Raw genomic sequence first — 22,302 nt, 5'->3', positions numbered from 1 at the left:
CATGACCTGAGCAGAAGTCAAATGCTCAACCGACTGAGCCACCCAGGTGCCCCAAGAGGGACTTTTTAAAAAAAGGCTTTACGGGGCGCCTGGGTGGCGCAGTCGGTTAAGCGTCCAACTTCAGCCAGGTCACGATCTCGCGGTCCGTGAGTTCAAGCCCCGCATCAGGCTCTGGGCTGATGGCTCGGAGCCTGGAGCCTGTTTCCGACTCTGTGTCTCCCTCTCTCTGCCCCTCCCCCGTTCATGCTCTGTCTCTCTCTGTCCCAAAAATAAATTAAAAAAAAAAAAAAAAAGGCTTTATGGAGATATCTGAGTATTTTATTTTGCCCATCAGGTAAATGTCACTCACCAGAGGCGAATGGGGTGGGGTAGGTAGAAAAGTGCTCCTTCTAAAGTGCTCCTTCTAAAGTGCTCCTTCATGCCTGAATGATTCCATACCATTCTGGGATTTTTAAAAAAATATTTATTTTTAAAATCATATGCACTAAAATTCAGTCTTTTTGAAGTATAGGCCTATGAGTATTGACAGATGAATAGTTCTATATCCACCACTATATTTGATAGGGGAAAGTTCTGTCACCACCACCCTCCCAAATTCCCTTATGCTACCCCCTTGGTTATGACCCCCCCTTCCCTACCATAATCCCTTGTCAGCCACCCATCTGTTTTCCATTCTCTGTAGTGTTTGTCTTTCCAGAATGTTGTATGGATGGAATCCTACAATATATGGCTTTGTGGGATTGGTATAAGTCATGTCACTGGAGGGCCATTCAATTATTGCTATGGATGTTTGTTTATCCATTGTTACCTATTCATCTGTCAAGGGGTATTACCCCACTGTTTCAATATCAAAACTTGAAGGTCTTAACACATCTTAAAGAATTTGTTTATTGTTGAGAGGATTAAACAAAAGGGTAGTCTCACATTCTGTGCTTAGTGAAGTTCTAAATTCAAGATAAGTCAGACACACATATGAGGCAATTGCTCTGTTTTTAATCTTTCTGTATTTTGCTTCAGAGAGTTGCATTCATTCACCTTAATATATGCTCAGGGTTGTGCTGGGTACGATAATGAAAATATCAACTAGTCTCCAAATGCAACACAGGAGTTAGACATCATCTTTGTCCTCTGGCCTAATCCAATGTAATGTGGAAATGCTGTTTGCATGGTAATCACAATCTTTGTGGAAGAGGAAAATGCTATCATGTAATCTTAATGATCTTCTTAAAAAATTTTTTTCATGTTTATTTTTGAGAGAGCACTAGTGGGAGGGGGGAGGGGCAGAGATGGAGGGAGACAGAGAATCCAAAGCAGGCTCCAGGCTCTGAGCTGTCAGCACAGAGCCCCACGCAGGGCTTGAACTCACAAACTGTGAGATCATGACCTGAGCCAAAGTTGGACACTGAAACAACTGAGCTACCCAGACACCCCAATCTTATTCTTGTTCTTATGGATTCATAACTTAATCCTGATATTCATTTTAACATCTCTTTTTTTTTTTAAGTTTATTTATTTACTTTGAGAAAGAGAGTGCACACATGAATGGGGAGGGGCAAAAAGAGAGGGACAGACAGGGTCCCAAGCAGTCTCCCTGCTGTCAGCACGGAGCCCAACATGGGGCTTCAACTCATGAGCCGCGAGATCCTGACCTGAGCCGAAATGGAGAGTTAAAGGCCTGACTGAGCCACCCAGGTGCTCCAATATCTCTTTATCAAGCATTTTGAATGATCTTTTTCTTGTCTTTCATGAAAGACACTAAGCTATTTCATCCTTAGAGATCAGAATTTCTTTGGCTATCCTAGCATTAAATAAATATGGATAGGAGAGTTCTCTGGCTGTAACATCACCATACTGCTGACGTACAGAATAGATCCAGCTGATCTGTCTGGAAAAGGGTGTGTTGCCTTTCTTTTTTCTTTTTTTTCCTTTCCTTTCCTTCCTTCCTTCCTTCCTTTCTTTCTTTCTTTCTTTCTTTCTTTCTTTCTTTCTTTCTTTCTTTCTCTTTCCCTCTCTCTCTCTTCCTTCTCTCCTTTCTTTCTCCTTCTTTCCTCTTTCTTTCTTTCTTTCTTTCTTTCTTTCTTTCTTTCTTTCTTTCTTCTTTCTTTCTTCTCATTTATCAGTGCATGAGCCTTCCTCTGAAGCTTTGTGAAGAGGCAGACTTCCCAGGTATATCTTGGTCAGTGTTGCTTTGGAACTTATGTTCCAAAATGGGGAACTTATGTTATTGTAGCATCTTCCGTATTGTACGTTTCAGTTTTCAATTTCTTTCCTTCCTTGGTGGCTAATTACTTTGTTTTGTTGGATGGTATTGGTGACAGATTTTGGTTAATTCCTGAAGAAAAAAAAATGCTGACATCTGACTTCGTCTTTTATGGTGATGTTAAAGAATAGAAAGTCAGCAGGCTGGTGCACCTGGGTGGCTTATTCGGTTAAGCATCCGACTCTTGGTTTTGGCTCAGGTCAGCACAGTGAGTTCAAGCCCACGTCGGGCTCTGTGCTGACAGTGTGGAGCCTGCCTAGGATCATCTCTCTCCCTCTCTCTGCCCCTCCCCTGCTCGCTGTCTCTATCTCTGTCAAAATAAATAAATTAAAAAAGAAAAAGAAAATCAGCAGGGTGGACTAGCAAACCTAGTAAATATATTGCAAACAGTTTGCCCCACGGTTGTGCTTTCAAACGATCCAACTACGATCAGATCTGTGTGTAAACATACAGATGACAAGAGGAAAGGACCCATGGGGCATAAACCCAGGGTCACTCTTGTGGTCACTTCATTAAAGTGTCACATGAGAAAAGGGATTTGATCTCTGCAGTGACCGGGCAGAGGCCCCTCTCTGTCTTAACTTCCTGCTAGTGCAGAGAGAAGGGACACAGATCAAACACTTCCAGGATAGGCGTTCCTTTGTTTCCTACTACAATCCATGCTTATTTCCATGAGAAAGCATAGCAGTTCTTACTGAGTTGGAGAACCTCCAGAGGATAACTCCTTATAAACATTAATGCCAGGGGCGCCTGGGTGGCTCAGTGGGTTGAGCGTCCGACTTCGGTTCAGGTCATGATCTCATGGTTCGTGAGTTCGAGCCCCGTGTCGGGGTATGTGCTGACAGCTCAGAGCCTGGAGCCTGCTTGGATTCTGTGTCTCCCTGTCTCTCTGCCCCTCCCCCACTTGTGCTGTCTCTCTCTCTCTCTCAAAAATAAATAAACATAAAAAATTTAAAAAATATTTAAAAGAATTAAAAAAAGGAATTTCTTTAATAAACAATAATGCCAGACATATACCTCATTACGTTCTAGACTCACAATACCCCTGCAAGAGAGATACTACTATCCCCATTTTGCAGATGAGAAAACTGAATCATAGAGCCCCCTCAGCAAGACCGCTCAGCAGGTGGACATTAGAGCCAGGGCAGAACCCAGGCTCCAAAGTGCGTGCAGGACGCCATCTTCACCATCTCCCTTGTGGCTGTATGGACAAAAAGAACATTCACCGAAAGAACAGCCTGAAGGACCACCACGATTCCAGAACATGAGAGAGCAACCTTTTTGACAACATTCTGGTGAAGACCCCAGAACTGAGAGAAGTAACATGACCTCTAACAAGTGGAACGTGGGGGGGGGGGGGTCTGAGGGAAGCAGAGGAACCGGGAAGGAGAAAAGAACAAGAAAGGAAAGAGAATACGTCTTATAATATAAATATATATATATATATATATATTTATATTTATATATATAATATAAATTTATATATAATTTACATATATAAATATATATTTATATTTATATTTATATATAAGTATATATATTTATATATAAACCGAATGATAAAGAAAAATAAAGAAAAAGCTTGTGTCAAAGTCTAAAGGGAAATAGGGGCACTAGTCTCATGTTGAAAGAAACCACATTTAGCTATTTTAGAAAATACTGCTTCTTCAGCATGTTGCATCTTCGCTTAAATGGCATGCTTTATTTCTTTAATGCTTCCCTTTTCCTAGCCTTTGGTTGGAGAGGCAACCTCATTACCTTCAGGATAGCTCCAGTTCGGATGGGCCAGGCTGAGGTAATGACCCAAGCAGGGTAAATGGGACACTTTCTGTACCCTTGGGAATAAGTCATCAATGTAATATATTTCCTGGATGCCACGTTCTTCCTAAAAATAGAATAAAAAATGTATGCAGGCGCGTTTCTGAATTGCTTTTATTCACAAAAATTTAAGACAAGCATTGCCGGCTCCTTCATCAACGTCCACGGAAATACTCAAGACGAAAAGTGCTCCTCGAAGCAGGTGTTGAAAGTCAGCGCGGAGTCTCTAAAACAAGCCTTCCGAGGTTCTGTTTCCCATACACTGGGAATCCTGTCCTGATTCTTTCCCAGAGCTGGGATGTGATTCTTGCCGAGGCTCGGGAAGGGAACTCGTTGCACGGCGAGGCTGCCTTGCCCCCGCCTCACCCTCTGCTTTCTCCTCTTCCCTCTCATCAGTCGTTACCGCAGCGTGCAGCGCCGCATTTCAGGACCCGTTCTAAGAGACAGAAAAACCAGCAGGGGTGGCTCACAGAACGGGGCTGCTATTTTCCCAGAACAAGCATTTGGTGTTGACATTCGTGTCCTAGCCGCCCGCAGAAGCAGCCCCAGCCGTTACCCTCGATTACGAAAGGCGACGGCGTAAGAATTGTCCAGGGAGATGTAGTCTCTGCTCTCCGGACAAAGCTGACTGCTGTTTTTGACAGGGGACAGCCACAGCCCTCCACGCCCCCTTCTCCCGGCCCTGCCCCAGCCCCACCTGCATCTGTGTCGTTCTGCGTGTAAGCACTTGCCTCTTAAGTCTTTCTCGCTCTTCCCGTTCTAATTCAATTCATCTGGATCTGAAAGCTTTGTATTTATTGCCGCCTCATTTGGACGCGCTCATAGGGTCTCACGTGGTGACAGTTGAAGAATTTCAAAAGAGGTGGTACTTTGAAATAAAGGCTCAGCAGAATTCAGGATTGTGACTGTTTTTCTTCACTTCTTTGCGATATCCACACATCAAAGTGTAAAGAAATAAGTGTCCTTCCTCTTTTTTTTTTTTTTTTTTTTTGCAACCCTTTCAGCTCTGGTGGAGCTTGGTCCGTTGTTCTCACGGTTTCTACTACCCTGTGTGTTGGTTTGCCAGGGCCACCAGAGCCAAGGGCCACCGCCTGGAGGGGGGGCTTGGGCAACAGTTTACTTTCCCACAGTTGTGGAGGCTGGAAATCCAAGATGGAGTGGCTAGCAGGTCTGATTCCTCTTGGGGCCTCTCCTCTTCCCTCTCTATATGTCTGAGGCTAAATATCTTTTTTTTAATTTTTTTAAATGTTTATTTTTGAGAGAGAGAGAGAGAGAGACAGAGAGAGCACGAGTTGGGGAGGGGCAGAGAGAGAGGGAGACACAGAATCCCAAGCAGGCTCCAGGCTCTGAGCTGTCAGCACAGAGCCCGACACAGGGCTTGAAACCACGGACCGTGAGATCATGACCTAGGCTGAAGTCGGACGCTTAACTGACTAAGCCACCCAGGAACCCCACAAGGCTTCTTACCTAGAGCCCATGGACTCCTTTGGGCCCAGAAACGTGCTGAAATTGTACGCCAAAGCTTACTGTCATGCATCATGAATATGCTTCCATCAGACCCTTGAAGTGTTTGTAGTGCAAAAAAAATGTTAGGATCGAATGGCTGATGTAAATGGTGTTGTTCATCTCAGAATATTTTCCTCATAAATAACAAGCGGTCTTCATCACGGTGTTTGTATTCAGCACACACATAGATAGCATTGCACAGTCCTTAGAATATGCCACTCTGGGCGCCTGGGTGGCTCAGTCGGTTAAGCGTCCGACTTCGGATCAGGTCATGATCTCACGGTGGGTGCGTTCGAGCCCCGCGTCGGGCTGTGTGCTGACGGCTCCGAGCCTGGAGCCTGCTCCGGATTCCGTGTCTCCCCCTCTCTCTGCCCCTCCCATGCTCATGCTCATGCTCTGTCTCTCAATAATAAACAAACATTAAAAAAAAGAAAAGAAAAAAAAAGAACGTACCGCTCTGAAGTGTTCCACACATACGAACTCAGTTAATCCTCCCAGGGACTCTACAAGGAAGGTAGTCATTACAGATGAGGAAACAAAGATGCAGAAAGTAATTTAAGATTATAAAATGAGCACCTAGCAGAGCCTGGTTTAAGAGGGCTAACTACTACTGCCAACTAACTCTCCTTTCTCGTCTTCTTACACAAGAGGTTTCCGAGTCTTGGTATTTGCATCCGGGAGAATTAATTATCTTCACAACCCTTGACATTTTCCCCCCAAAACTACGTTGGAAGGAATTTCAAAGCGATCACACATTCAAGCAACTACTAATACCTCATTTAAGTTAAATTGCTTGACTCTAACGCCTGGGCAGTGGTAATTGCTCCTAAATTGAATAACAATCGGTTATCACTTTAACAATAGAAATAGTAATCTTTAAAACTCTACCAGGCTTTCTACCGCATCATAATTGTTCTATATGGACCCAGCATTTTGAGGGAAAAGGAAGACATTCTCAACAGAAGTTTTACTCTTCTGTAGGCTTCGGAGGAACAATAGCGTTGTCATTGACCTTCCTTAAATGAAACTGTTGGAGGTCACTGAGAGTGCGTAACCTCCGGTTGACCCTCCAGCTGGACCCGGGCAATGGGAAGCTCCTCCCCTCGCCCTTATCCTTGGGGCGTACATTTCAAGAGCAGTCATTTCCAGGATGCAGACTTGAGAAGGTAAGGTGTTGCTGAGACGGTCTGAATGCGGTACTTGGTGACAGAACCCAGGTGAGGCCTCCGTGTAAACTTTTACGGTTCTAAGAGGCGGTGCAGGGACCTGATGGTCTTGGGGCTCCCAAGACCCACCTCGTACCTAAGTTCTCCTGCTTTTTAAGACTACTACCTCCTGATCTGGCGTGGCCTGCCTGCGGTCCCCCCTTGTCCTCTACCTATGGGCCCGATTTCGAATTTCACCCAGAAAACTCCCGAGGTCGAGAAAGAACAAGAACCTTCTATCAATGAAACGAGAAGTCGAGGTTTTGGGTTGAGTTGGAAACGGGAGTTAGCTGGCGGTACCTGCTTTTACGCCCGTACTTGGCTGCCTTATTTCTACTTTCTTCTACCTTCCAACCCCATGGGACGATAAGCCAGGTCTCATTCCCTTGGACAAAATGTGCTTAATGAACAAAATGAAAGTGAAAAAGAAAGTATAAATCACATCTTTGTGTCACTTGGGCAGATTTGTGTTCGCCCAGTTTTTCATAGATTATAGATGTTACTATGAAGTCTCACAACTTGGTAGCAGTGTTTGCTCTGATAATTTTTTGAAATGCAGATATTTGTGGGGAAAAGGAGATCCATCTGAAGGTACAAGGTAGTCCTGTGTGCATTAGGACAGACTGGGTCAGGATTCCTTGTAAATGAAAGCGGAAGCCTCAGACTAAAGGTTGCCAATTGTAAGGTGGTACATGTGATAAACGGTTGTGTATTTAGGTATTTCTTTTGCTTCACTTCTGGCATACTTTCTGAGTGACAACTGCGGTGGGAAGCTGGAAACTTTTGTGAATAATTATGATGCTCTTGAATCCATTGCATGAGCTTCTAATGGGTGAAAGATGCTTGAGGCCTTCCTGATCTGTGGAAATTGTCAATCCAATTATTTCAGCCAACCCACCTGTCAAGTCAGATCACTGCCCAATCAGTTACTGAATTATCAGTAGTAAAGACAGCCTGAAATGCCAAATGGATAGTGTCTGGGACAGTGTTGAAGACACAACTGTAATTTTCATGAAACTGGCAACTGGGTTAGCCACAAGACATGGGTTGTTTAACCACATTGCATGTTTTTATTTTTGGTATCAAATCAAGTGTCTAAATTAGAAATCGTGCCTCCCCCCACCTCATTCTCCCCAACCCTCCTAGTTACTCATTTTTAAAAGGAAAAAAACCCCTACCTATGTATATACAGGCTTAAAATCCTTCTTCCAGAGTTCACAGGGATAAAGAGATTTACCTGAGATTATATTTCTCAGCTCACCACTTTTCAATAAATTCCGCCTCTTCTCAGGTGCGTGCCCTGGAGAGGCTGGTTTTGTTTGAGGTGTTAATGATTATCGCTGCTGAGGAAAGGAGCTTTGGAGTAGCTGTCTTGTGGGTGAGACTGTTACTGCCCAGAGAAATATTGATTGGGAGTCTCATCTGAACTCTTACATGCTCAGAGCAAGACAATCAGGGAACTGGACACAGTGTTACTTCTCCCACTTACCCCAGCCATTTCTCCAGGGCAGCTGGCATTCCCACTGGGGGCACAGTTCAGTTCCAATCAGGTGGCCCTGAGCCCAGATGTATGGCCAGGTGCAAACAAAACCACTTTAAAACCACAGATGTCTAGGGGCCCCCCGGGTGGCTCAGTCGGTTGATGGTCTGAGTCTTAGTTTTGGTTCAGGTCATGATCTCATGGTTTCGTGGGTTCGAGCCCCACATCAGGCTCTGTGCTGACAGCATGGAGCCTGCTTGGTATTATCTCCCTTTTTCTCTACCTCTTGTCCACTCACACTGGCTGTCTCTTTTGAAATCAATAAGTAAACTTTCAAAAAGAAAGAAAATGACAGAAGTCCTGGAAAGGCAGGTCCCCTTAGGTCGATCTGAGGTGCTTCAAGGATAAAAAGTTTTTATACTGTGTTTTAGAGAGGGATTGAGCCATTGTTTTAGAGCTATTGTTTCCAAAGGCCCTTACATTTCTCCTCTGTCCCTATTTGTGACACTTTATAGGTTTCCTGACCCAAACTGTGGATCATCTGAATTTTAGAGCACATATCCCAGCCCCTTTTGGACTGATTGACTTGGACTGTCTGCTCTCAATTGATCCCTTACTGCAACCTTAGAACATACCCTCAGAATCAACCATGTCCCCCACCGTCAGACTTGCAGGCTGGGAATCTCCGCTCCCCCACTGTTCTGTGTGTTTGATTTCCTTTCTTCTCCCTCTGTACGGGGACAGATCCCTGGGTGGTCTGCACGTTAAAAATCAAAATTTCAGTCGCCAGAAGTGTGTGCTTAAGACTCTTGGGAGAGCTTGACACACCACGGTTTTCCCCCACCCTGGGGTAGTGATGCAGCCTGGGTCCCCATGACAGCTCTGGTGGTTACTGAGCGTGACTCAACTTCCTCTTTCAGATAGAAAGGAAGCGGAGTGAGAAGCAATGCCAGCAGTTCAGCAATCCAGGCCGCGGGGTCCTCCAAGCAGGAACTCAACTTCCCGCCGCCTCCCTGTCCTGGGAGGGGACTGGATTGGTTGGCAGCTGGCCTAGGGTCCCAGCTGCCACATGGGGCAGGAAATCAAAGATGCACGTTTAAAATGCAAGCGCTTGTTTCCAATCTGTCTAATACCGCAGCCAGCTTAACGGCCAGAGCTTGAGGCATGAGAAGCTCGCTGATGAAGTTTGCTACTATTAAGGCGATTTTAATTGATGGCACTTGGCAGTGAGATCCTGTTTTTCTCTTTCCCCCTACTCTCCACACTGCTTTTGATTTTAAGAAGACAAAGCAACATTTTCCCTTATTTTACTTATCTTCCCCTGGGCCAAGCGCCTAGCACATTCTGAACGAAAGGGAGAGCCTCTAGGGGTCAGTGCAGCGTAAAAAATGGCTAAAGCTCACCTGGAGGAGGAACTGAGAGAGGTTTCAATCCCAGCTCCGTCCCTTCCGTCCCTTTCTCATTCCAATGAGGGAACAGTCCTGTTACTTCCTGCCGAGCCGGGCTCCAGAAGAATCCCCTTGATGGCCATTTTCCTTTAACCTAAATTTAAACATTTGCAATCAAAGGCAGATCTAATCTGAAATTTAGGACTGTCTTCACAGTGGTGGCATTTCAACCTGTTCCGCTGGAACCTAGAGGGCTGCCCCCTCCCGCTGTCCTTTCAAAGCGTCATCCCAGGTGGGCAGAGGCCGGCTGCTTTCACCTCACTTTCCCTCCCTTTTATATATTTACTTTCTTTTTTTATTATTTAAAATTTTTTTAATGTTTATTTATTTTGGGGGGGAGGAGGGGCAGAGAGAGCAGAAGACACAGAATCCGAAGCAGGCTCCAGGCTCTGAGCTGTCAGCACAGAGCCCGACGCGGGGCTCGAACTCACAGACCACGAGATCATGACCTGAGCTGAAGTCAGACGCCCAACTGACTGAGCCACCCAGGCACCCCTGTTTATTTACTTTGTTAATGAAAGAGCGCGCATGTGTGTGTCCTTCTGGATACATATGTCCTTTTGGCCTTTGTCTTTCCCATTTGAAAAGTCCCAATTTCATTCATCATGTCATCCAAGGATAGTTAAGCTTTAGGGCACGGTGTGTGTGTGTGTGTGTGTGTGTGTGTGTGTGTGTGTGTGTGTGTGTGGTGGGGAGGAGAGGGTGAGAAAAGGCACAACACTCCCTGAAATGGTACGTGGGGGTGGAGAATGTTGGTTGAGAAGCCTGTGCAGACATTGCAGGAGTGTAAAGAAAGATTGGGGATTTCTTGAGGTTCAGTTTCTTCTCACTGAGGTAATTTCAACTCCTCCCGTTTATTCCTCCACCTTCTACATCACGGAGACAGTCCAAATTCCACCTCCCTTGTCCAGCCCTTGATTCTATCTGTTCTCCTGAGGTACTTGCCCCTGTTGAACATTTCCTTCTGATGTGCTTTCTTGCTGTTCTTTTGCACTGATGTGTCTCACAACTTCCTAAATCTGCGATGGTCTAGATGCTATATCTAGACCTTCTCTTCCTGCACTAACAACCTCGTGAGTCCATCCTGACACCCCAAATGTGGCCCTAGAATCTTCCTCGGTGGCTCCAAGCAGACACTGCCAACAGATCAACGTTGACACGATGGATGTCCTCCTGTCCGGCTTGCCTTAATTATGCCTCTCCTACAATGAGAAGAATTTCGTTTTGATATCCATCCTCTTTCCCACAGTTCCGATGAGTGCTATATGCTGAAAACACCCCAATCTTTAGCTCCAGAAAAAATCTTTCCCTGATTTCTAACACTGATAGGTCTATAACCTGTTAGAGTCCGCCATCTGGAACTCCTACCCACACTTCTCATGTAGCATGTTCCAAACCAAGCTCATCATTATACCTCCCCAAATCTGGGTCTCCTATGTTCTCTAACTTTGTAAGTGGCGTCACTATAGCCCAAGCTAGAAGCTTTTCTTTCTTTCTGGCAATCTCCTCCTGCCCCCTACCTTTTGCATCACCATTTCTTTCCCCTCAACATCCAGTCAGTAATAGAGAGCAGGTATGAAGTGTACCACATGAGTAGAATGAATACTTATTTGGTGGAGAAGACTTTGACTTCTTCATAATCTCCATTAAACTACTGCTCATATCCAGTCATCCTCTGGATGTATAAATGATATGTTTACTCTGCACTAAGTATAAATGATATATATACTCTGCAAACGTAGCTTTGGGATCCAAACTGTCCTTACAGGAAAGCGGTCCATAACCTCGTGCGTGTGAATTTTGGAGCTCTCTGCAAGGACACGCTTTCCGAAGCATAAATCTAGCCACACCATTCTCCAGCTTCCTAAACCTTTGCTGGTTTCTCTTTGTCCATGAGATAAAGCCCCAAACTCCCAACATGTTATCTGATGCTCTGGCTGGCTCCAGTCTGTGTTTCCAGCCATATTTACTGTCCTTTCCCCCTCCACATCCAGCTCCCTTGCCTGTCATGCTTACCGCACACTTAATTAGTTCCTGTTTCTAGGGCATGTCTCTTGCAATTATCTTCTGTGTGTACCTTTTCTTCCTATTTAGTCACTCACTCAGCTAAAATGTCACTTCTGTGAAACCTTCCCCAACTCACGCAGGTAGACCAATCAGAAACAGGCACTCTGTGCTGTGTGTTCTTCTAGCACATGATCCATTTCTTAATAGCATGAGTTATGCAGTGTCCCATTTGGGTGCCTTTCTTTGTCACCAAATTCTAAGTTCTTACAGGGAAGGGCTGTCTGCTTGCGTTTTGAGTCCATAGCACCTTGCATAGTATTTGGGACATAGCAAATGCTCATTAATTCTTTTGTGAATGAAGGGGGTGGTGGATGTTCTAAAAGAAGAAATGAGTATCATTGATGACAAACTGTTACAATTTTATGTCAGAACAGCCCCTAGTCATGGGACACCTGGGTGGCTCAGTTGGTTAAGCGTCCGACTTCGGCTCAGGTCATGATCTCGCAGTTCGTGAGTTCAAGCCCTGCTTTGGGCTCTGTGCTGACAGCTCAGAGCCTGGAGCCTGCTTCCAATTCTGTGTCTCCCTATCTCTCTGCCCGTCCCCTGCTCGCTTGCTCACTCTCTCAAAAATGAATAAATGTTAAAAAAAAATTAAAAAAAAAAAAAGAACAGTCCCTCGTCAGAGCACTTACGTGCAGTTCTGGGCTCTACAAGGCACAAGGGAACCTTGCTCCTGGCCCCCCTGCCTGGAATGAAGAGCAGGATAAAAGATGGGTGTTCCTGGAAGGAGTTTGGAGGAGTACTCTGGCCATACCCTGTGTGTGTGTAGGGGAGGGTGGTGGGGAGTAGGATAGGTAATTCCCCATAGAATTATCTGTTGGGTAGCCTGTTTCTAAGCAAGGTAAGCATATGTAGCCCATTGTCAAAGATAATAAGAGCAGTTGATCTTGAAATGCTATTTGAGCTGCTCCTGTGGGCAAATGTGCGATGTGTGCAGATGGGTACAGAAGAATGTGATAAAGTTCTCATCACTGAGACGTTTACTATCTGCTAAGGACATTTTTGCAAAGGTGGGTTTGAGAAGTAGGGTGATCTCATTTTATCACCCAGACTGGGATGTTTTTGACTGGGAAAAGGGATGCTATTAGGTATTTCATCAGGAACATAAGTGTGAACCAGGACAGTTGCACGGAAACCCGGACCGACAGTCACACTAATGAAGACTGTCAGATGTGTCACGGGGGCCACAGATGTCCTAGTTTCAGAAGAGAAAGTCATCACTGTGAAGCTGGGGGTTCACAGAGAGAGTCCGCGACGAGGGGCGCCTTGATGCAGGCCTCAGAAGATGAGGAGGATGTGGGGGGTGAGAGGAGGTGGGAGGAAATGTTCAGTGAGGAAAAGGGAGTGAGCGCGAATGTGGCCGTGGCACTTCTAACAATTTGTGTGGAGGACCGAACAGCCATGTCAGTGTGATGATGGGGCAAAACCCAAATGAAACTGGAGACCATTTGCATTTGGAAGGCGAGGAATGGGGACAGGAAGAAACCAGGAAAATTCGAGGCATTGACACTGGGTGACTGGGAAGATGGTGGTCCTAAAAAAGTAGATGGAAGTGGTTTGGGGAAATATAATTAAGGTGGGAAAATCTGAAATATTTTTGCTCTTTAAAAAAATGAAGTTGATATATTGAGAGAGAGAGAGAGAGAGAGAGAGAGAGAGAGCGAGCAAGCGAGTGAGGTAGCAGGGAGAGGGGCGGAGAGAGAATCCCAAGCTGTCAGAGAGAGAATCTCTGCTGTCAGCATGGAGCCGGATGAGCTGAGCCGAAATCAAGAGTGGGACACTTAACCAACTGAGCCACCCAGGCGTCCCATTGCTTTTCGATTTTGATGTCATAAGTGGAATTTATGCTTATTTTAGAAAACGTGGATAATGCAGGAATTATGGGTGAGAATTTCGGCATCCTGGGATTTTGATGTGTCCCATTCCTGGGATATCCCCGATGTCGTATTCACTCTGAAGGAAGAAATGGAAACGGCAGGAGAAGTGAAGGCCAAGTCTGATTTCTGTGTGAGTTTTTCAAAAGTTTTGCCCTCTCTGCTTTAGAAAAACCTTTCACTCATAAAAATAGTTTGTTTAGAACTTATTGGTCTCTTACTCAGTGCCAGGCCCTGTGGAGGAAATGGCACCTAAAAGAGGCATGGAAAGATTTGCGGGTGATAATTTACGGAACAAGTGTCACAGGAATGGTGATGAAGAGTTTGGAGAAGGGAGAGATCAGATACCTGAAGGAAGAGCCCTATTGAAATATACTCATGACATGTGAATTCCAGCAGCGGGAGAAGTGAAATGCACTGAGATGCTGGCAGGTTCCTTGTATATTTGACATTTAGATCACTGAAGATCTAGGGTTTAATCTCCGTGGAGTCTGGGCTGTTCCATTCTTAACCACAATAGTTTCTCCAGTATTCTTCTGTTTCCTTGGCTCTTGATCTGTCTTCATTCATCAGGACTGTTGCTGTTTTAACAACACCAATATTTACATGGCATAATTCTATGACATTGTCTAAAGGTTCCTGATGGTGTACGAGACTGATGTGACATGCCTTATCGGATCACATCCACTTGAGCTTAAAAAGATACTCTTTCTTCTGGCTCTTTCCTGGTCTCCAATTTCAGGATCTTCAACAGCCATTTTTTTCTAGGGTCTTGCAAGACTATCTCAAGTTGCTCATAAAAAGAACGCTTTCAGACCCTGCAAGGAAAGCATTCTCACGTCCCTTTTCTTTGACAGTATGTCCTGACATTTTCTGCCGAGGCTGTTGGGGACGCTGTTAGTTCCGTCTTCCAATGCCCCCAGAGTTGGGCTGACCCCAAAACAGGCCTTGTGCTAAAGCTCTGCTACTGCTGAAGCCATTTGATGCCCGGCTCCCTTCATGTGACAGTGCCATGCTGTGTTGACATACAAAGTGAGGTGACATCCTTTCCCCAGCCTTGTGTCACACCCTCTTGGTACCGAGGCAGTGCTACCTTCTGCTTCTTAAAATAAAAATGAAAATGGATCTTTCGGTTTTATAAGTGGCTCTTGGCTTTATAAAACCCTGACATAAAATTTGAGCTCCTCAGGTCAGAGGACAGTCTGAGTGAAGGATACCTTGGTCATGGCACCCAGCATAGGGGCCTGTCATCTTCCCACAGGATGACCTCTTGCCCAGGGCTTCTCCATTTCTCATGCCACTGTCTCTGCAGAACTGATTCATCTGCTCTGAAAGACATCCCCAGGTGTGTCCTTTCAACATCGCCAGGATGGGATCACGCTCTTCTGCTACTTCAGTAAAGATATTCCTCTAGTTGCAGGCCAATTTCTGGTAATGGAAGCAGAAGAGTAAGGCCTGAAATACTAATTCCATCTTTCCACCAGAGGGCAGATATGTCGTATCTATTAAAACACAGGTTACATTTGACAATAAGGACTGCGTTAGTAATAAAGGTGACATAAAAATTATGTTCCTGATCCTTCTCTGTGTATCTTTAATATTTATAAGCATCTACAGGGTGTATTAGTAAAGATAATATTGATATCTATCCTAAGTGAATATGCGTATTTTATAGGGGTTTATACATTCACTAATAGTGGTTTTATGGACATGGAAAAGGTAGTTAGCAATAGAAATTGTTTCATGTTATGCTGGATTTCCTTTGAAGCATAAGACATACATCGCATTGGTGATTTTAAGAAGAAATGAATGTAGAATTAATTGGCACGGCATGCCATCTTGCAAGAATCGTTGCTGTCATATCTTGCTTTTGTCTGATGTATCTTTGAAACAACAGTTCTGGTATACTGATGTATTTCTATTTCAAGACTTTTTTTCAGCTCAAAGAAGAGCTGTCTGCAAATTCTAGGTGGTACTATTTTGATTTTGAGTGTCCTTTTTGCCAATTCGCTTCTACTGAACAGGAAATTAAATCCTGGTGAATGTTATGGCTGATTTGTGGCTTTAGGGAGTTTTCTAAACCACATAGAAATGGAGACCTTATAATAGCGATGCGAGGTCCATCGTATTATGAATTTCTGTTTGGCTGTTGAGAAAACCATAGTATAGAAATTTTGGTTTTCTGAGGCTCTGATAAGTTCTTTATATACCTTTATGTGGGCCATGGCTTTTAACAAATTGGTGCAATGTCCTATCTATAATTTTTCAGTAAATACGTGCTTCTAAAATATTGAACTATTGTCTCACAGTTAGTTTCAAAGTTGATACAGTGCTCAGAGCCCAGAGGTGTTCTGGGGCTTATGTACTCCCTTTGCCTTAGTTCAAAGGAAAACCTTTATATATCTCAGGACATCTCAAGAGATGAAGAGAGCCAGAGTGAAGGCATCGCATTAATTTTGTTGCGAGTGAGCCCATAGGGCGGTTCAGTGGGACAATATTGCCTGAAATCAGAGCTAAAAACTTTGACCATCTCCAGGATGTCCCGCCTTTTCATTGCTGTTAGGAAATACAAACAATCTGCTGAAAATGTTAGGGTAGCTGACTCCTTGTGCCACACAGAACCCCTCCGCCATCCTTCCCCAAGCGAAAGTGAGACTGGATGGGAGTGCCCCAATGGAAGGAGACGTGAGGAACAGGAAATACTGTCTTGGGGAGTTTCCTTTTTCCCTCAGGCTTTTCCCCTTACTGATATCGTTTGAACACCTCAAAGACATTGTGCCTGGATGTTCAAGTTGCTGATAAACTGCATAGTACAAGATATGCTTCTAACCATCTATTTTAGGAACTTAGCTTAGATTCTCTCTAGGTGAATGTGGTCCATGGACCAGCAGCCCTGACCTCACCCGGGAACTTGTTAGAAATGCAGAACTTCTGTGCCTTACCCCAGATCTCCTGAATCAGAATGGCATTAAAAAAAAATCCAGGTGACTCATGTGTGCATTAAACTTTGAGAAGTGCTTAGATCTCTCTCTCTCTCTCTCTCTCTCTCTCTCTCTCTCTCTCTCTCTCTGTTTTTTAACCAGGGTGTTTTAGAGCAGAGCCTCCCCTTTCTTATTCTGCCTATTTGCTGGGATACTGGTCTACCCAGTGCAAGTTATCCAAAAGCAGAACAACTGATCTCATGAACCTAGTGACTAGAATGCATCTGGACATAATGTCTGCCAGTGTACTGCCATTTCCTTTATCCTTCTTCTTCTTTAAACAGTTTTTTTTGATGTTTATTTATTTTTGAGAGAGAGAGAGGTAGAGTACAAGCAGGGGAGGGGCAAGGAGAGAGGGAGACACAGAATCCAAAGCAGGCTCCAGGCTGCAAGCTGTCAGCACAGAGCCTGATGCAGGGCTCAAACCCACAGACCATGAGATCATGACCTGAGCCAAAGTGGGACGCTTAACCGACTGAGCCACCCAGGTGCCCCTATACTACTTCTTTTCACATAAATTATAAGGTGCAGTTTGCCTTGTATTAAGCAAACTTTGACAAAACTCCAGCTTACAAGACATAAAATAAGGGAGTGATTATTCACATTGTAAAACAGTTTCTGCTTTACAAGGAAATTTACTAAATTATTTCTTTAAATTGCTGCGAGATACATTTGAAATAGAATTTGACTCAAATGTTGATTCACGGTCCAATTCTTGAGATGGCATATAATGCATAAATGGAGACATGATTGCACAGATAGTGGTTTTGGGCATGTTATTAATAAATTTCTGAAGGAGCTCTTGACCACCCTCCTCATTTCTTTTTCCCATTTCATTATAATTTCTGTAAGTCTACGATGTAGAATGACTTCTTTTTATTCATCTACCAACTCATATATAACTCAATTGCTTCACATTCCTCTGAAGCCAAAGACTCCACTTTGAGCTTGAATTAGCAGAGAAGACACCTAAAGATGAATCCAAGACAAATGACCCTTTAGCCTGATGAATAGTAATGGTATTATGCTTGATTTGAGCCTGTAAAATCCTCTATGGCAGTAAAACCCTGACAAGGGAAAGTGGATACATTCCTGCAGAACACTGAGCAATGGCATAGAAATATTTCTCATAGAAATATGGACCCAAAATATTATTGACAACTGGTAAACCACATTGGAAAAACCACCCAAAGCGGCAAGTCCTTCGTGTTCTCGTGGCTTTTGTTCCTATCTCTGTTGTGGTACTTATGTTTCTACACTGCAGTCTGTGCTTTGATTTTTCCTCTAGGAGTTTTTGGAGGGCAGGGGTTTTGCTTTTTTCATCCTTATGCCTCCAGTGCCTAGCACATAATAGTATTTCACAAAAGCTCATTAGGTGAAAGATTTAATGATCTGCGTAATTACTGATACCTTTAGCAAGAGCAAGAATTTGACACCTGAGCAAAGCATCTGCAGAAAGTGGGGGAAACGCTGATTGGTTATCTCTTTTCAGAAAGGCAGCAGTAACAGGGTTCATCCAAAATAGCAGATAATACAAATTAGTATTTGGCTTAGAAATTGTGGCTATATTTGAATAATAATAACTATGAAGCATTGGAAACACTAAAAGACAACAAGAAGCAGAAACAGCAGGAGGAGGAGGGGGGGAGGAGGAGGAGGAAAAGAAAAGGGAGAGGGGGAGGGGGAAAAACTATGCCTATTTCATTGAAAAGTTTCGACTATCTTGTTACATCTCAGGCTGTTCATCTCTGTGGCTAATCCTGCTTGTGAACCGAGTAATTTCTTAGGTCACTACAAAGAACTCTGCTGGAAACCTTTCTTGTTAATATAAGCAGAAAAAACTTAAAAAAAAAAAAAGGACTCATTTTCTCTAAGGATCGCTTAGAAGAATCACATCTTTGTCATCTAAGTACCAAACAAAATGCAAAGAGGACTCCCAGACACATCAGAAACCTGCTAAGGTGACATTAGGAGGTAGGTGATATTCCAGGGTACCATTCTTTACATAATTGGTGCCTTCCCAGCCAGGCGCTTGAATCCTGCCTGCTGTGGTTGTTTGGGTCTGCCATATTCAGATATCTTCTTCCTCTCTGGAGGTGGTCTTTAACTCAGAAATTTGTGAAGATATATTAATTCATCATGATGGAACTCATACTTTGGGATGAAAGCTACACACGTATTCTGTACACTTAAATTATGTACAACACATTAAAAGTGTCATAATAGGGTTCTAGCATAATTCTTCCTCTTAAGGAAATGAGTGGGTGTGAACAGAAGGAGCCCTGTTCCTGTCTAGTGTGGACATCTCTTCTACCATTACATAAATCGTGCCTATCATCTGAAGTATTTTTTTATAGTGTTAGTTTTCCATATTGGTGTATCCCAAGATTTCACTTGCTTCTATCACAGCCTTAGTTGGCTGAAAATACTAAGTTTTTGTTTTTAAGAAGAGGCAAAGAATTATTTTACTTATAGTGTTTACTATATTCATCATGAAGCCTATTACTTCCAGCAAAACTGTCATTTTTTGATTACTGTTACTATCCCAAGAATGGGATAATAATTGTTTATTCCTGTAGCTTTATCATCCTCTATTGCAATTGTTCTCAAGGCTTTGGCCATCTGGCCTTATGTTTTCTATGATCTACCCTTTAGTGCTTGGGGGAAGATGATGATTTCCCACTGTTGACAGGAAAAATAACTTCCTTTTTTTTTTTTTTGTTTATTTACTTGGGTTGCCTGGGTGGCTCAGTTGGCTAAGCATCCAATTTTGACTCAGGTCATGATCTCATGGTTCTTGAGTTTGAGCCCTGTGTCATGTTCTGTGCTGACAGCTCGCAGCCTGGAACCTGCTTTGGATTCTGTGGCTCTCTCTTTCTGTCCCTCCCCTACTCATGCTCTGTCTCTGTCTTTGTCTCTCTCTCAAAAATAAATAAATATTAAAAAAACTTATTTATTTATTTTCAGAGAGACAGAGGCAGCGACAGCAGGGTAGGGGTAGAGAAAGGGAGAAAGAGAATTGCAAGCAGGCTCCACACTGTCTGCACAGAGTCTGATGTGGCGCTCAAACTCATGAACTGTGAGATCATGACCTGAGCCGAAACCAAGAGTTGGAAGCTTAACTGACTGAGCCACCCCAGGAGGGCACCCCAGGAAAAATAACTTTTTGATCAGAGAGATGAAAATGGGTCCCCAGTGGCCACCCAGGTACTTCCCCTGTGACATTAAATACCTCCCTCTCCTAATTGCAGCAGCTAAGTAGTGACCCTCTTTAAAAGGGGCACCTCGTGGGTGAGTTGAACCCTATGTCAGGCTCCACACTGAGAGTGTGGAGCCTGCTTGCGATTCTCCCTCCCCCTTTCTTTGCCCCTCCTACCCCCATCTCAAAAATACATAAACAACAACAACAACAACAAACCATACCCAATATCCCACAGGCTTTCAAAAATGGAGTTGGGGACAAGAATGTGGAAGGACAGAATACAGAAAAAGAGAAAATATAATGGGGTTAAATCTTTGAAGATAACTGAGCCAGCATTAGCAATATGCTAGAAGCACGAGATTTCTCATGAATGGGACAGAATAGAAAGTTAAAGTTTCTTCATTAGTGATTCTTGGAATTACATGGCAAATAGTCCCTTTCTTCCTCCTTGGGAAATAGCTAACACTTGGAGACGTGACACTTGTTGGAATCATTTACTTTACCCAAGCCTGTTTGCTGTTGTTGTTTTTAATTTTAAGGACTAACAGCCATATTTCACTGAGCATTTCAGAAGTGAAACTGAATATACACTTGACTGATTTCCTGGAATGTCAATCTCCTTTTGGCTTGGTGATGCGTGGATAGTTTATGGGATGTGTGCTGTAGCCTGAGACCTGGGAGGGAAGGGAAGTTTTTGAGGCGTGACTGGGTCCTCAGCATTTTCTCACTCTGGGGCTTTATCAGCTGCTTGATCCTGTGGACTTCTGCATGAGGTAGTGTGCCTAGGGACTTTTTTTTGTGGCTATTAGAGGTGTGACTACAATTGTTATGAAATATGGCTCAAGCAGTTGACAAGTGATAAAACAGTTGATTTCTCATCTTTAATGCTGTAAGCATTCTCTTGAAGGAAATGGGAAGCAAAGCTATTGACTTTTGCTCCATTTTGGGTGGGTTGGTTTTAAGTTGTGTTGACAGATGCCTGTCCCCAGAGAACTTGTTGGGAGGAATAAATACGTCCGTGGGTCAGACAGGTCCTTTCTCTAGAGGGTTCTAACTAAGAGTGAATATGGAAGGATTCCATAAGTTTTATATTACAAAGGATTACCACTAATTAGTTGTGAATGTTGGCTGTTATTGTTTCTTTTTCATAAGAGGATTTAGAAATTTTGGGGATTATCCAGTAACTCAGGGTTATCAATCGTAATTATGCAAAGATTGGAAACTCTTGCCTTGGCTAGAGCAATTGAAAGGTGCTGTCTAATGATGCGTCCAGGTTTCTCAATATCTGTCAGCCCATCCAGAATTGTTAAATTAGTCTATAATTGTCATTTCCAATGTCCAAGTTGTTTCCGGTCAGGAAGCTGTTTGGAGTGCATGATGTACTTCATGGAAATATTTATAAGAGAAACATCAAATTTTAGCATGTGGAAGGAAGTATACAGCCAGGTCTGACCTATGAAAAAGTGGAGAGGAGCACAAAATTTAGCTTTAGCACAATCGGTATTCTTTTTGGGTGTTAATTTCCCTTTTCTGTATTCCCCATCCAACCTAGGGGATGCCTACTTTCTTTTATACCTTAATAATAAATTGTCCCTGTCTTTCCATGTCAATAAAATACATGTACCTATCAACAATTTTAATGGCTGCTTATTATTTCATTGTGTATGTTTTTACCAAACCCTAACTGATGGACATTTATTATATATTTATATAAATTTATATATTTATACTTCCAGTTTTCTGCTCTTCTTTGCAATGCTTAGAAGAGCATTTTTGAACATATAACTGTGTATCCTTATCAGATTTCTTAAAGGATAATTTCCTTTGAGTGGAATTACTGAGTCATACTGTATGTGCATTCTAACATTGATTCATATTACCAAACTTCTTTCCAGAAGGTGCTAATTGATGTAATCATCAAAGTACATCAGGGTACTTTTTCCTCCAAACTTAGCCTATACTGGTCTTCAGAATATCTTTCATCAATTAGGGAGGTGAAACAGTTTCTGATTATTAGAATTTTTATTTTTTGATTATTAGTGATTTTAAATATCTTTTCATGATTTCTAAGAGTTCTATAGTTTTAGTTCTTACATTTAAGACTGATCCAGTTTGGGGCACGTGGGTGGCTCAGTTGGTTGAGTGTCTGACTCTTGATTTCAGCTTAGGTCATGATCCCAGGGTCATGTTGAACCTGCATTGGGCTCCACACTGAGCATGGAGTCTCCTTAAGATTCTCTCTCTCTCTCTCTCTCTCTCTCTCTCTCTCTCTCTCTCTCTGTCTCTCTCTCTGTCTCTCTCTCTCTCTCTCAAATAATAAAAAGACTGATCCAGTTTGAGTTAATTTTCATATGTGGTGTGAGGGAGGGGTATGACTTCATTCTTTGAGGTGTGAATATCCAGTCATCTCAGCACTATTTATTGGAAAGAGTATTTTTTCCTCACTGAGTTTTCTCAGCAC

General features: G+C 43.3%; 2 long non-coding RNA genes across 7 annotated transcripts in view; one reads left to right on the top strand and one right to left on the bottom strand.

The window, feature by feature from the left end:
* Positions 1-4,175: 4,175 nt before the first annotated feature.
* Positions 4,176-5,354, bottom strand: LOC123381311. The gene is made up of 2 exons (XR_006588159.1): positions 4,776-5,354; positions 4,176-4,514 (listed from the first exon to the last, which is right to left on the bottom strand). It is a non-coding gene; the product is annotated as an uncharacterized LOC123381311 (long non-coding RNA).
* A 1,279-nt stretch (positions 5,355-6,633) lies between these two features.
* Positions 6,634-22,302, top strand: part of LOC123381441 — a 308,159-nt gene continuing 292,490 nt past the window's right edge. For 5 of the 6 annotated variants that reach the window (XR_006588414.1, XR_006588416.1, XR_006588415.1 and 2 more), the window contains exon 1: positions 6,713-6,801. This is a non-coding gene — a long non-coding RNA (uncharacterized LOC123381441). Of the gene's footprint in view, positions 6,802-22,302 lie in introns of all 6 variants that reach the window. The other variant, XR_006588413.1, reaches the window with a different exon arrangement.

The sequence above is a fragment of the Felis catus genome, chromosome D3 (genome assembly GCF_018350175.1).
Source record: "Felis catus isolate Fca126 chromosome D3, F.catus_Fca126_mat1.0, whole genome shotgun sequence".
NCBI classification, from domain to species: Eukaryota; Metazoa; Chordata; class Mammalia; order Carnivora; family Felidae; genus Felis; species Felis catus.
The sequence above is the reverse complement of the archived record's forward strand: the minus strand, read 5'-3'. Positions and strand labels throughout refer to the sequence as shown.